This window comes from Oncorhynchus masou, chromosome 2 (assembly GCF_036934945.1).
Source record: "Oncorhynchus masou masou isolate Uvic2021 chromosome 2, UVic_Omas_1.1, whole genome shotgun sequence".
Lineage (NCBI taxonomy): Eukaryota > Metazoa > Chordata > Actinopteri > Salmoniformes > Salmonidae > Oncorhynchus > Oncorhynchus masou.
Window position 1 is genome coordinate 7,134,816 of NC_088213.1, and position 15,776 is coordinate 7,150,591.

The 15,776-nt window shown below is 43.6% G+C and overlaps 1 pseudogene; it reads left to right on the forward strand.

Moving 5' to 3' along the window:
• Window positions 1–2,427: 2,427 nt before the first annotated feature.
• Window positions 2,428–15,776, forward strand: part of LOC135552364 (basic proline-rich protein-like) — a 45,177-nt pseudogene continuing 31,828 nt past the window's right edge.

Here is a 15,776-nt window from a genome sequence, read left to right on the forward strand (position 1 = left end):
GACGACCCTCTTACCACAGCAACAGCGGAAGACTGCAGTAGTTCCGTAGGGGTCATGGCGCTGAAGTAGGCAATGTTGACCAGCACATAGCTCACAGACACCAAGGGAATACCAATGATAATGGCCAGGGGAAGGTTTCTGTTAGAGTGAGATAGAGAGAGAGAGATATATATAGAGAGAGAGTGATATAGAGAGAGAGATATAGAGAGAGTGTTAGTGTGAGATAGAGAGGATTATGTAGCACACAGATGGAGACAGAGACAGAGAGTTGATTAAACTCTTGTTGTCTCCCCACCAGGAAAGGCAGTGGTGTGTGAATGCCAAGGGAACCCAGGCTTCCCCGAAAATCAGACCAATAAAACAAATACAATTATTAAATCAATTTATCTGTGGCTGAATCAATTGAAGTGGCTGAATCAATTGAAGTGGCTGAATCAATTGAAGTGGCTGAATCAATTGAGATGGCTGAATCAATTGAGGTGGCTGAATCAATTGAAGTGGCTGAATCAATTGAAGTGGCTGAATCAATTGAAGTGGCTGAATCAATTGAAGTGGCTGAATCAAATGAAGTGGCTGAATCAAATGAAGTGGCTGAATCAATTGTGATGGCTGAATCAATTGAGATGATTGAATCAATTGAGATGGCTGAATCAATTGAGATGATTGAATCAATTGAAGTGTCTGAATCAATTGAAGTGGCTGAATCAAACATTCTCAGAACCTCAAGTGGCTGAATCTATCTCATCAGAGAAATCATAAGAGCGAGGGAAACAGCGCCCCTCTGTCTCAGTATGTGTTGCAGATGTATCTGATGCTGTCTGGCCAAAATGAGTATGACATGTTACCGCAGAAGCATTTGATTGATTGATGCCAGCGAGCATTTGACTTCCGTTGATATTTTTATAAATAAAATAATTAACCAATCATCATTGAGATGAGCTCAACTGTGGATAGTCCTGGTGCAGCAAAACCACCCCACAATGGAGGCCACTTTGGATTTGGCTTCACACCAATCAAATCACATCCTGGGCAAAACGTCATCATTGTCAGAAGAAAATGGTCTGTTTCTGGTCTGCTTGTGTTGATGTCCTGCAGTAGCTAGCTAGCTAAATCAGCCCTTTCCTAAACCATGGATAGATGGACATGGAGACTTTGGTTTTTACTTAATTCTCTGTATAGGCCAAAGATGATAACAGCGATTCTGATCAAGTACTATGGACAGCCACATGATATTTAGCTATGTTGAATGGACTAATTTGTTTATGGTTAAGTTTGTTAGACTAAGGTTATTATAGGTGATTTGAAGATGTTTAAATGGTGCAGGAAGAGCGCAGGCAGTGCTCCTGTTGTCTTTGTTCTGACTTGTGGTAACTGCTGTTCTAAATCACTCGTTTAGTAAACTGTTGGAAACCTGCTTGACTGCAGGTCATGTAACTGTTTGTGCGTTCCAAATGGCACCCTGTTCCTTACATAGTTCACTACTGTTGACCAGGGCCCATCGTGGACGCACCCTAAATGTCAGCTGTATGGACACTCACCTGTATGGGTTTTCCAGCTCCTCTGTTATAAAGTTCAGCTGATTCCTGAGAGACAACACGTGTTTATAGAACCATATATAAACAGGTTGGGTTGACATTCAAAACAGAAATCTCAAAACCATAAAACTGTTTTATTGAGGAAGTGATAAGAACAGAGAGATAGGATACATCCCCAATGGTACCCGACCCCCTACTTAGTGGACTACTTTAGGCTAAAGCTCTATGGGCCCTGACGAGAGCGCTACGGGCCCCCTTGACTAGAGCGCTACGGGGCCCCCTGACTAGAGCGCTACGGGCCCCCCTGACTAGAGCGCTACGGGGCCCCCCTGACTAGAGTGCTACGGGGCCCCCTGACTAGAGCGCTATGGGCCCCCCTGACTAGAGCGCTATGGGCCCTGACTAGAGCGCTACAGGCCCCCACTGACTAGAGCGCTACGGCCCCCACTGACTAGAGCGCTACGGGCCCTGACTAGAACGCTACGGCCCCCCCCTGGCTAGAGCTCTACGGGCCCCCCCTGACTAGAGCGCTACGGGCCCCCTGACTAGAGCCCTATGGGCCCCCCTGACTAGAGCTCTATGGGCCCCCCTGACTAGAGCTCTATGGGCCCCCCTGACTAGAGCACTACGGGCCCCCTGACTAGAGCCCTATGGGCCCCCCTGACTAGAGCTCTACAGGGCCCCCCTGACTAGAGTGCTATGGGCCCCCTTGACTAGAGCACTATGGACCCCCTTGACTAGAGCGCTACGGGCCCCCCCTGGCTAGAGCTCTACGGGCCCCCTTGACTAGAGCGCTACGGGCCCCCCTGACTAGAGCCCTATGTGTCCCCCTGACTAGAGCTCTCCGGGCACCCCTGACTAGAGCTCTACGGGCCCCCTTGACTAGAGAACTATGGGCCCTGACGAGAGCACTATAGGCCCTGACAAGAGCACTACGGGCCCCACTGACAAGAGCGCAACGGGCCCCCCCTGACTAGAGCTCTATGGGCCCCCCTAACTAGAGCTCTACGGGCCCCCCTGACTAGAGCGCTACGACCTATATAGGAAGCAGGGCGCCATTTGGGATGCAGATGTAGTCTTACCACCCAGAGCCCATTGTAAAACGCCAGTCCAATGGATCCAAAGGAGGTTGAGGCTCCTTCAAATGGGTTGGACAGATTCTCAGTGTTTCCTGGACACAAACAGTGTATACACTACTGTTCAAACGTTTGGGGACACTTAGAAATGTCCTTGTTTTTTCAAGAAAATCACATTTATTGTCCATTAAAATAACATTAAATTGATCAGAAATACAGTGTAGACATTGTAAATGACTATTGTAGCTGGAAACGGCTGATTTTTAATGGAATATCTACATAGGCGTACAGAGGCTCATTATCAGCAACCATCACTCCTGTGTTCCAATGACACGTTGTGTTAGCTAATCCAAGTTTATCATTTTAAAAAGCTAATTCATCATTAGAAAACTGTCTCTAACCAGAATTGAAAGAGGAGTGGGAGGCCCCGGTGCACAACTGGGCAAGAGGACAAGTACATTAGAGTGTCTGGTTTGAGAAACAGATGCCTCACAAGTCCTCAACTGGCAGCTTTATTAAATAGTACCCACAAAACACCAGTGAAGAGGCGACTCCGGGATGCTGGCCTTCTAGGCAGAGTTGCAAAGAAAAAGCCATATCTCAGACTGGCCAATAAAAACAAAGAAGATTAAAATGGACAAAAGAACACAGACACTGAACAGAGGAACTCTGCCTAGAAGGCCATCATCCCAGAGTCTCCTCTTCACTGTTGACGTTGAGACTGGACAGAGGAACTCTGGCTAGAAGGCCATCATCCCGGAGTCTCCTCTTCACTGTTGACGTTGAGACTGGACAGAGGAACTCTGCCTAGAAGGCCAGCATCCCAGTCTCCTCTTCACTGCTGACGTTGAGACTGGACAGAGGAACTCTGGCTAGAAGGCCAGCATCCCAGAGTCGCCTCTTCACTGTTGACGTTGATACCGGACAGAGGAACTCTGCCTAGAAGGCCAGCATCCCAGAGTCTCCTCTTCACTATTGACACTGGACAGAGGAACTCTGCCTAGAAGGCCAGCATCCCGGAGTCTCCTCTTCACTGTTGATGTTGAGACTGGACAGAGGAACTCTGGCTAGAAGGCCAGCATCCCGGAGTATCCTCTTCACTGTTGACGTTGAGACTGGACAGAGGAACTCTGGCTAGAAGGCCAGCATCCCGGAGTCTCCTCTTCACTGTTGATGTTGAGACTGGACAGAGGAACTCTGGCTAGAAGGCCAGCATCCCGGAGTATCCTCTTCACTGTTGACGTTGAGACTGGACAGAGGAACTCTGCCTAGAAGGCCAGCATCCCGGAGTCTCCTCTTCACTGTTGACGTTGAGACTGGACAGAGGAACTCTGCCTAGAAGGCCAGCATCCCAGAGTCTCCTCTTCACTATTGACACTGGACAGAGGAACTCTGCCTAGAAGGCCAGCATCCCGGAGTCTCCTCTTCACTGTTGATGTTGAGACTGGACAGAGGAACTCTGGCTAGAAGGCCAGCATCCCGGAGTATCCTCTTCACTGTTGACGTTGAGACTGGACAGAGGAACTCTGGCTAGAAGGCCAGCATCCCGGAGTCTCCTCTTCACTGTTGATGTTGAGACTGGACAGAGGAACTCTGGCTAGAAGGCCAGCATCCCGGAGTATCCTCTTCACTGTTGACGTTGAGACTGGACAGAGGAACTCTGCCTAGAAGGCCAGCATCCCGGAGTCTCCTCTTCACTGTTGACGTTGAGACTGGACAGAGGAACTCTGCCTAGAAGGCCAGCATCCCGGAGTCGCCTCTTCACTGTTGATGTTGAGACTGGACAGAGGAACTCTGGCTAGAAGGCCAGCATCCCGGAGTCTCCTCTTCACTGTTGACGTTGAGACTGGACAGAGGAACTCTGCCTAGAAGGCCAGCATCCCGGAGTCTCCTCTTCACTGTTGACGTTGAGACTGGACAGAGGAACTCTGCCTAGAAGGCCAGCATCCCAGAGTCTCCTCTTCACTGTTGACGTTGAGACTGGACAGAGGAACTCTGCCGAGAGGGCCATCATCCCGGAGTATCCTCTTCACTGTTGACGTTGAGACTGGTGTTTTGAGGCCCCTCCCTTCCGAACAAAGTTTCTGGTTTGAATTGCCACTGGCTTCAAAAAGTATTCACGCCCCTAGATTTTTTCTCCAATATTTTGTTGTGTTACGGCCTGAATTTTCAAATGTATTACATTTAGATTTTGTCTTACTGGCCTACAAACAATACTCCATTATTGTCAAAGTGGTATTAAGTTTTTAGAAATTATTACAAATTAATTAGAAATTAAAAACTAAAATGTCTTGAATCAATAAGTATTCAACCCCTTTGTTATGCCACACTTAAATAAGGGAATAGGGTGCCATAGGGCTCTGGTCTAATGTAGTGCACTATATAGGGAATAGGGTGCCATAGGGCTCTGGTCTAATGTAGTGCACTATATAGGGAATAGGGTGCCATAGGGCTCTGGTCTAATGTAGTGCACTATATAGGGAATAGGGTGCCATAGGGCTCTGGTCTAATGTAGTGCACTATATAGTGATTAGGGCTCTGGTCTAAAGTAGTGCACTACATAGGGAATAGGGTGCCATAGGGCTCTGGTCTAATGTAGTGCACTATATAGGGAATAGGGTGCCATAGGGCTCTTTTCTAATGTAGTGCACTATATAGGGAATAGGGTGCCATAGGGCTCTGGTCTAATGTAGTGCACTATATAGGGAATAGGGTGCCATAGGGCTCTGGTCTAATGTAGTGCACTATATAGGGAATAGGGTGCCATAGGGCTCTGGTCTAATGTAGTGCACTATATAGGGAATAGGGTGCCATAGGGCTCTGGTCTAATGTAGTGCACTATATAGGGAATAGGGTGCCATAGGGCTCTGGTCTAATGTAGTGCACTATATAGTGATTAGGGCTCTGGTCTAAAGTAGTGCACTACATAGGGAATAGGGTGCCATAGGGCTCTGGTCTAATGTAGTGCACTATATAGGGAATAGGGTGCCATAGGGCTCTTTTCTAATGTAGTGCACTATATAGGGAATAGGGTGCCATAGGGCTCTGGTCTAATGTAGTGCACTATATAGGGAATAGGGTGCCATAGGGCTCTGGTCTAATGTAGTGCACTATATAGGGAATAGGGTGCCATAGGCCTCTGGTCTAAAGTAGTGCACTATATAGGGAATAGGACTCTGGTCTAAAGTAGTGCACTATATAGGGAAGAGGGCTCTGGTCTATAGTATTACCACTATAAAGGGAATAGGGCTCTGGTCTATAGTAGTACCACTATATAGGGAATAGGGCTCTGGTCTATAGTAGTACCACTATATAGGGAATAGGGCCCCGGTCTATAGTAGTACCACTATATAGGTCTCTGGTCTATAGTAGTACCACTATAAAGGGAATAGGGCTCTGGTCTATAGTAGTACCACTATATAGGGAGTAGGGCTCTGGTCTATAGTAGAACCACTATATAGGGAATAGGACTCTGGTCTATAGTAGTACCACTATATAGGGAATAGGGCTCTGGTCTATAGTAGTACCACTATATAGGGAATAGGGCTCTGGTCAATAGTAGTACCACTATATAGGGAATAGGGCTCTGGTCTATAGTAGTACCACTATATAGGGAATAGGGTGCCATAGGGCTCTTTTCTAATGTAGTGCACTATATAGGGAATAGGGTGCCATAGGGCTCTGGTCTAATGTAGTGCACTATATAGGGAATAGGGTGCCATAGGGCTCTGGTCTAATGTAGTGCACTATATAGGGAATAGGGTGCCATAGGGCTCTGGTCTAAAGTAGTGCACTATATAGGGAATAGGACTCTGGTCTAAAGTAGTGCACTATATAGGGAAGAGGGCTCTGGTCTATAGTAGTACCACTACATAGGTCTCTGGTCTATAGTATTACCACTATAAAGGGAATAGGGCTCTGGTCTATAGTAGTACCACTATATAGGGAATAGGGCTCTGGTCTATAGTAGTACCACTATATAGGGAATAGGGCCCTGGTCTATAGTAGTACCACTATATAGGGAATAGGGCTCTGGTCTATAGTAGTACCACTATATAGGGAATAGGGCTCTGGTCTATAGTAGTACCACTATATAGGGAATAGGGCTCTGGTCTATAGTAGTACCACTATATAGGGAATAGAGCTCTGGTCTATAGTAGTACCACTATATAGGGAATAGGGCTCTGGTCTATAGTAGTACCACTATATAGGGAATAGGGTTCTGGTCTATAGTAGTACCACTATATAGGGAATAGGACTCTGGTCTATAGTAGTACCACTATATAGGAAATAGGGCTCTGGTCTATAGTAGTACCACTATATAGGGAATAGGGCTCTGGTCTATAGTAGTACCACTATATAGGGAATAGGGCTCTGGTCTATAGTAGTGCCACTATATAGGGAATAGGGCTCTGGTCTATAGTAGTGCCACTATATAGGGAATAGGGCTCTGGTCTATAGTAGTACCACTATATAGGTCTCTGGTCTATAGTATTACCACTATAAAGGGAATAGGGCTCTGGTCTATAGTAGTAACACTATATAGGGAATAGGGCTCTGGTCTATAGTAGTACCACTATATAGGTCTCTGGTCTATAGTAGTACCACTATAAAGGGAATAGGGCTCTGGTCTATAGTAGTACCACTATATAGGGAATAGGGCTCTGGTCTATAGTAGTACCATTATATAGGGAATAGGGCCCTGGTCTATAGTAGTACCACTATATAGGGAATAGGGCTCTGGTCTATAGTAGTACCACTATATAGGGAATAGGGCTCTGGTCTATAGTAGTACCACTATATAGGGAATAGGGCTCTGGTCTATAGTAGTACCACTATATAGGGAATAGAGCTCTGGTCTATAGTAGTACCACTATATAGGGAATAGGGCTCTGGTCTATAGTAGTACCACTATATAGGGAATAGGGCTCTGGTCTATAGTAGTACCACTATATAGGGAATAGAGCTCTGGTCTATAGTAGTACCACTATATAGGGAATAGGGCTCTGGTCTATAGTAGTACCACTATATAGGGAATAGGGTTCTGGTCTATAGTAGTACCACTATATAGGGAATAGGACTCTGGTCTATAGTAGTACCACTATATAGGAAATAGGGCTCTGGTCTATAGTAGTACCACTATATAGGGAATAGGGCTCTGGTCTATAGTAGTACCACTATATAGGGAATAGGGCTCTGGTCTATAGTAGTGCCACTATATAGGGAATAGGGCTCTGGTCTATAGTAGTGCCACTATATAGGGAATAGGGCTCTGGTCTATAGTAGTACCACTATATAGGTCTCTGGTCTATAGTATTACCACTATAAAGGGAATAGGGCTCTGGTCTATAGTAGTAACACTATATAGGGAATAGGGCTCTGGTCTATAGTAGTACCACTATATAGGTCTCTGGTCTATAGTAGTACCACTATAAAGGGAATAGGGCTCTGGTCTATAGTAGTACCACTATATAGGGAATAGGGCTCTGGTCTATAGTAGTACCATTATATAGGGAATAGGGCCCTGGTCTATAGTAGTACCACTATATAGGGAATAGGGCTCTGGTCTATAGTAGTACCACTATATAGGGAATAGGGCTCTGGTCTATAGTAGTACCACTATATAGGGAATAGGGCTCTGGTCTATAGTAGTACCACTATATAGGGAATAGAGCTCTGGTCTATAGTAGTACCACTATATAGGGAATAGGGCTCTGGTCTATAGTAGTACCACTATATAGGGAATAGGGCTCTGGTCTATAGTAGTACCACTATATAGGGAATAGGGCTCTGGTCTATAGTAGTACCACTATATAGGGAATAGGGCTCTGGTCTATAGTAGTACAACTATATAGGTCTCTGGTCTATAGTAGTACCACTATAAAGGGAATAGGGCTCTGGTCTATAGTAGTACCACTATATAGGGAATAGGGCTCTGGTCTATAGTAGTACCACTATATAGGTCTCTGGTCTATAGTAGTACCACTATATAGGGAATAGGGCTCTGGTCTAAAGTAGTATACTATATAGGGAATAGGGCTCTGGTCTATAGTAGTGCACTACATAGGGAATAGGGTGCCATAGGGCTCTGGTCTAATGTAGTGCACTATATAGGGAATAGGGTGCCATAGGGCTCTTTTCTAATGTAGTGCACTATATAGGGAATAGGGTGCCATAGGGCTCTGGTCTAATGTAGTGCACTATATAGGGAATAGGGTGCCATAGGGCTCTGGTCTAATGTAGTGCACTATATAGGGAATAGGGTGCCATAGGGCTCTGGTCTAATGTAGTGCACTATATAGGGAATAGGGTGCCATAGGGCTCTGGTCTAATGTAGTGCACTATATAGGGAATAGGGTGCCATAGGGCTCTGGTCTAATGTAGTGCACTAGATAGTGATTAGGGCTCTGGTCTAAAGTAGTGCACTACATAGGGAATAGGGTGCCATAGGGCTCTGGTCTAATGTAGTGCACTATATAGGGAATAGGGTGCCATAGGGCTCTTTTCTAATGTAGTGCACTATATAGGGAATAGGGTGCCATAGGGCTCTGGTCTAATGTAGTGCACTATATAGGGAATAGGGTGCCATAGGGCTCTGGTCTAATGTAGTGCACTATATAGGGAATAGGGTGCCATAGGGCTCTGGTCTAAAGTAGTGCACTATATAGGGAATAGGACTCTGGTCTAAAGTAGTGCACTATATAGGGAAGAGGGCTCTGGTCTATAGTAGTACCACTACATAGGTCTCTGGTCTATAGTATTACCACTATAAAGGGAATAGGGCTCTGGTCTATAGTAGTACCACTATATAGGGAATAGGGCTCTGGTCTATAGTAGTACCACTATATAGGAAATAGGGCTCTGGTCTATAGTAGTACCACTATATAGGGAATAGGGTTCTGGTCTATAGTAGTACCACTATATAGGGAATAGGGCTCTGGTCTATAGTAGTACCACTATATAGGGAATAGGGCTCTGGTCTATAGTAGTACCACTATATAGGGAATAGGGCCCTGGTCTATAGTAGTACCACTATATAGGGAATAGGGCTCTGGTCTATAGTAGTACCACTATATAGGAAATAGGGCTCTGGTCTATAGTAGTACCACTATATAGGGAATAGGGCTCTGGTCTATAGTAGTACCACTATATAGGGAATAGGGCTCTGGTCTATAGTAGTACCACTATATAGGGAATAGGGCTCTGGTCTATAGTAGTACCACTATATAGGGCTCTGGTCTATAGTAGTACCACTATATAGGGAATAGGGCTCTGGTCTATAGTAGTACCACTATATAGGGAATAGGGCTCTGGTCTATAGTAGTACCACTATATAGGGAATAGGGCTCTGGTCTATAGTAGTGCCACTATATAGGGAATAGGGCTCTGGTCTATAGTAGTACCACTATATAGGTCTCTGGTCTATAGTAGTACCACTATATAGGGAATAGAGCTCTGGTCTATAGTAGTACCACTATATAGGGAATAGGGCTCTGGTCTATAGTAGTATCACTATATAGGGAATAGGGCTCTGGTCTATAGTAGTACCACTATATAGGGAATAGGGCTCTGGTCTATAGTAGTGTAGTAGTTTATAGTGTAACTCCAGTAGTTTTATAGGGCTTTCTCCTATAGAGCTCCATTTTTATGTAACGGTCTGCCTACCCATGTCAGAGACGCAAACTCGGTCTCAACCTTTAAGTCTTTACTGAAGACTCATCTCTTCAGTGGGTCATATGATTGAGTGTCGTCTGGCCCAGGTGTGGGAAGGTGAACGGAAAGGCTCTGGAGCAACGAACCACCCTTGCTGTCTCTGCCTGGCCGGTTCCCCTCTTTCCACTGGGATTCTCTGCTCTAACCCTATTACAGGGGCTGAGTCACTGGCTTACTGGGCTCTCTCATGCCGTCCCTGGAAGGGGTGCGTCACCTGAGTGGGTTGATTCACTGATGTGGTCATCCTGTCTGGGTTGGCGCCCCCCCTTGGGTTGTGCCATGGCAGAGATCTTTGTGGGCTATACTCAGCCTTGTCTCAGGATGGTAAGTTGGTGGTTGAAGATATCCCTCTAGTGGTGTGGGGGCTGTGCTTTGGCAAAGTGGGTGGGGTTATATCCTTCCTGTTTGGCCCTGTCCGGGGGTGTCCTCGGATGGGGCCACAGTGTCTCCTGACCCCTCCTGTCTCAGCCTCCAGTATTTATGCTGCAGTAGTTTATGTGTCGGGGGGCTAGGGTCAGTTTGTTATATCTGGAGTACTTCTCCTGTCCAATTCGGTGTCCCGTGTGAATCTAAGTGTGCGTTCTCCAATTCTCTCCTTCTCTCTCTCTTTCTCTCTCTCGGAGGACCTGAGCCCTAGGACCATGCCCCAGGACTACCTGACATGATGACTCCTTGCTGTTCCCAGTCCACCTGGCCGTGCTGCTGCTCCAGTTTCAACTGTTCTGCCTTATTATTATTAGACATCTTGGCCATGTTCTGTTATAATCTCTACCCGGCACAGCCAGAAGAGGACTGGCCACCCCACATAGCCTGGTTCCTCTCTAGGTTTCTTCCTAGGTTTTGGCCTTTCTAGGGAGTTTGTCCTAGCCACCGTGCTTCTACACCTGCATTGCTTGCTGTTTCTGGTTTGAGGCTGGGTTTCTGTACAGCACTTTGAGATATCAGCTGATGTACGAAGGGCTATATAAATAAATTTGATTTGATTTGATTTATAGTGTAACTCCAGTAGTTTATATCCTAGTGTAACTCCAGTAGTTTATGTCCTAGTGTAACTCCAGTAGTTCATATACTAGTGTTACTCCAGTAGTTTATATCATAGTGTAACTCCAATAGTTTTATAGTGTAACTCCAGTAGTTTATAGTGTAACTCCAGTTGTTTATATCCTAGTGTAACTCCAGTAGTTTATATCCTAGTGTAACTCCAATAGTTTTATAGTGTAACTCCAGTAGTTTATAGTGTAACTCCAGTAGTTTATATCCTAGTGTAACTCCAGTAGTTTTATAGTGTAACTCCAGTAGTTTATAGTGTAACTCCAGTAGTTTATATCCTAGTGTAACTCCAGTAGTTTTATAGTGTAACAACAGTAGTTTATATCCTAGTGTAACTCCAGTAGTTTATAACCTAGTGTAACTCCAGTAGTTTTATAGTGTAACTCCAGTAGTTTATATCCTAGTGTAACTCCAGTAGTTTATATCCTAGTGTAACTCCAGTAGTTTTATAGTGTAACTCCAGTAGTTTATATCCTAGTGTAACTCCAGTAGTTTTATAGTGTAATTCCAGTAGTTTATAGTGTAACTCCAGTAGTTTATATCCTAGTGTAACTCCAGTAGTTTTATAGTGTAACTCCAGTAGTTTATATCCTAGTGTAACTCCAGTAGTTTATATCCTAGTGTAACTCCAGTAGTTTATATCCTAGTGTAACTCCAGTAGTTTATAACCTAGTGTAACTCCAGTAGTTTTATAGTGTAACTCCAGTAGTTTATATCCTAGTGTAACTCCAGTAGTTTATATCCTAGTGTAACTCCAGTAGTTTTATAGTGTAATTCCAGTAGTTTATAGTGTAACTCCAGTAGTTTATATCCTAGTGTAACTCCAGTAGTTTTATAGTGTAACTCCAGTAGTTTATATCCTAGTGTAACTCCAGTAGTTTATATCCTAGTGTAACTCCAGTAGTTTTATAGTGTAACTCCAGTAGTTTATATCCTAGTGTAACTCCAGTAGTTTATAGTGTAACTCCGGTAGTTTTATAGTGTAACTCCAGTAGTTTATAGTGTAACTCCAGTAGTTTTATAGTGTAACTCCAGTAGTTTATATCCTAGTGTAACTCCAGTAGTTTATATCCTAGTGTAACTCCAGTAGTTTTATAGTGTAACTCCAGTAGTTTATAGTGTAACTCCAGTAGTTTTATAGTGTAACTCCAGTAGTTTATAGTGTAACTCCAGTAGTTTATATCCTAGTGTAACTCCAGTAGTTTATAGTGTAACTCCGGTAGTTTTATAGTGTAACTCCAGTAGTTTATAGTGTAACTCCAGTAGTTTTATAGTGTAACTCCAGTAGTTTATATCCTAGTGTAACTCCAGTAGTTTATATCCTAGTGTAACTCCAGTAGTTTTATAGTGTAACTCCAGTAGTTTATAGTGTAACTCCAGTAGTTTTATAGTGTAACTCCAGTAGTTTATAACCTAGTGTAACTCCAGTAGTTTATAGTGTAACTCCAGTAGTTTTATAGTGTAACTCTAGTAGTTTATATCCTAGTGTAACTCCAGTAGTTTATATCCTAGTGTAACTCCAGTAGTTTTATAGTGTAACTCCAGTAGTTTTATAGTGTAACTCTAGTAGTTTATATCCTAGTGTAACTCCAGTAGTTTTATAGTGTAACTCCAGTAGTTTATGTCCTAGTGTAACTCCAGTAGTTTATAGTGTAACTCCAGTAGTTTATATCCTAGTGTAACTCCAGTAGTTTATATCCTAGTGTAACTCCAGTAGTTTATAGTGTAACTCCAGTAGTTTATAGTGTAACTCCAGTAGTTTATATCCTAGTGTAACTCCAGTAGTTTTATAGTGTTACTCCAGTAGTTTTATAGTGTAACTCCAGTAGTTTTATAGTGTAACTCCAGTAGTTTATATCCTAGTGTAACTCCAGTAGTTTATATCCTAGTGTAACTCAGTAGTTTATATCCTAGTGTAACTCCAGTAGTTTTATAGTGTAACTCCAGTAGTTTATATCCTAGTGTAACTCTAGTGTAACTCTAGTAGTTTATATCCTAGTGTAACTCCAGTAGTTTATATCCTAGTGTAACTCCAGTAGTTTTATAGTGTAACTCCAGTAGTTTATAGTGTAACTCCAGTAGTTTTATAGTGTAACTCCAGTAGTTTTATAGTGTAACTCTAGTAGTTTATATCCTAGTGTAACTCCAGTAGTTTATAGTGTAACTCCAGTAGTTTTATAGTGTAACTCTAGTAGTTTATATCCTAGTGTAACTCCAGTAGTTTATATCCTAGTGTAACTCCAGTAGTTTATATCCTAGTGTAACTCCAGTAGTTTTATAGTGTAACTCCAGTAGTTTATAGTGTAACTCCAGTAGTTTATAGTGTAACTCCAGTAGTTTTATAGTGTAACTCCAGTAGTTTTATAGTGTAACTCTAGTAGTTTATATGCTAGTGATTCCCCAGGGGTATATTGGACATTATATAAACTTACTGTTTCTTTGAGAACATGTCTCCTGTGTTTTCTAATCCATTACACAGTAACAGTAATTCATCTTTAGCTGGCCTCCCTCTCTCTTCCTCGTCCCTATCGGCACCTTATGGCCTATATAGTACACTGCTGCTGACCAGGGTTTTGTAGTGCACTTTGTGAGGAATAGTGAGCCATTTGGGACTCAATCCTCGTGTCGCGGAGCCAAGACAAACCCTGTAAAACAATCTCTAGCTTTTGTCTTGCCTGTAACCCTCTGGACCAGAGCTATACATTACTATGAGTTATTAGTGGAGGAACTGTAACGCTCTGGACCAGAGCTATACATTACTATGAGTTATTAGTGGAGGAACTGTAACGCTCTGGACCAGAGCTATACATTACTATGAGTTATTAGTGGAGGAACTGTAACGCTCTGGACCAGAGCTATACATTACTATGAGTTATTAGTGGAGGAACTGTAACGCTCTGGACCAGAGCTATACATTACTATGAGTTATTAGTGGAGGAACTGTAACGCTCTGGACCAGAGCTATACATTACTATGAGTTATTAGTGGAGGAACTGTAACGCCCTGGACCAGAGCTATACATTACTATGAGTTATTAGTGGAGGAACTGTAACGCTCTGGACCAGAGCTATACATTACTATGAGTTATTAGTGGAGGAACTGTAACGCTCTGGACCAGAGCTATACATTACTATGAGTTATTAGTGGAGGAACTGTAACGCCCTGGACCAGAGCTATACATTACTATGAGTTATTAGTGGAGGAACTGTAACGCTCTGGACCAGAGCTATACATTACTATGAGTTATTAGTGGAGGAACTGTAACACCCTGGACCAGAGCTATACATTACTATGAGTTATTAGTGGAGGAACTGTAACGCTCTGGACCAGAGCTATACATTACTATGAGTTATTAGTGGAGGAACTGTAACGCTCTGGACCAGAGCTATACATTACTATGAGTTATTAGTGGAGGAACTGTAACGCTCTGGACCAGAGCTAGACATTACTATGAGTTATTAGTGGAGGAACTGTAACGCTCTGGACCAGAGCTATACATTACTATGAGTTATTAGGGGAGGAACTGTAACGCTCTGGACCAGAGCTATACATTACTATGAGTTATTAGTGGAGGAACTGTAACGCTCTGGACCAGAGCTATACATTACTATGAGTTATTAGTGGAGGAACTGTAACGCCCTGGACCAGAGCTATACATTACTATGAGTTATTAGTGGAGGAACTGTAACGCTCTGGACCAGAGCTATACATTACTATGAGTTATTAGTGGAGGAACTGTAACGCTCTGGACCAGAGCTATACATTACTATGAGTTATTAGTGGAGGAACTGTAACGCTCTGGACCAGAGCTATACATTACTATGAGTTATTAGTGGAGGAACTGTAACGCTCTGGACCAGAGCTATACATTACTATGAGTTATTAGTGGAGGAACTGTAACGCTCTGGACCAGAGCTATACATTACTATGAGTTATTAGTGGAGGAACTGTAACGCCCTGGACCAGAGCTATACATTACTATGAGTTATTAGTGGAGGAACTGTAACGCTCTGGACCAGAGCTATACATTACTATGAGTTATTAGTGGAGGAACTGTAACGCTCTGGACCAGAGCTATACATTACTATGAGTTATTAGTGGAGGAACTGTAACGCTCTGGACCAGAGCTAGACATTACTATGAGTTATTAGTGGAGGAACTGTAACGCTCTGGACCAGAGCTATACATTACTATGAGTTATTAGTGGAGGAACTGTAACGCTCTGGACCAGAGCTATACATTACTATGAGTTATTAGTGGAGGAACTGTAACGCTCTGGACCAGAGCTAGACATTACTATGAGTTATTAGTGGAGGAACTGTAACGCTCTGGACCAGAGCTATACATTACTATGAGTTATTAGGGGATGAACTGTAACGCTCTGGACCAGAGCTATACATTA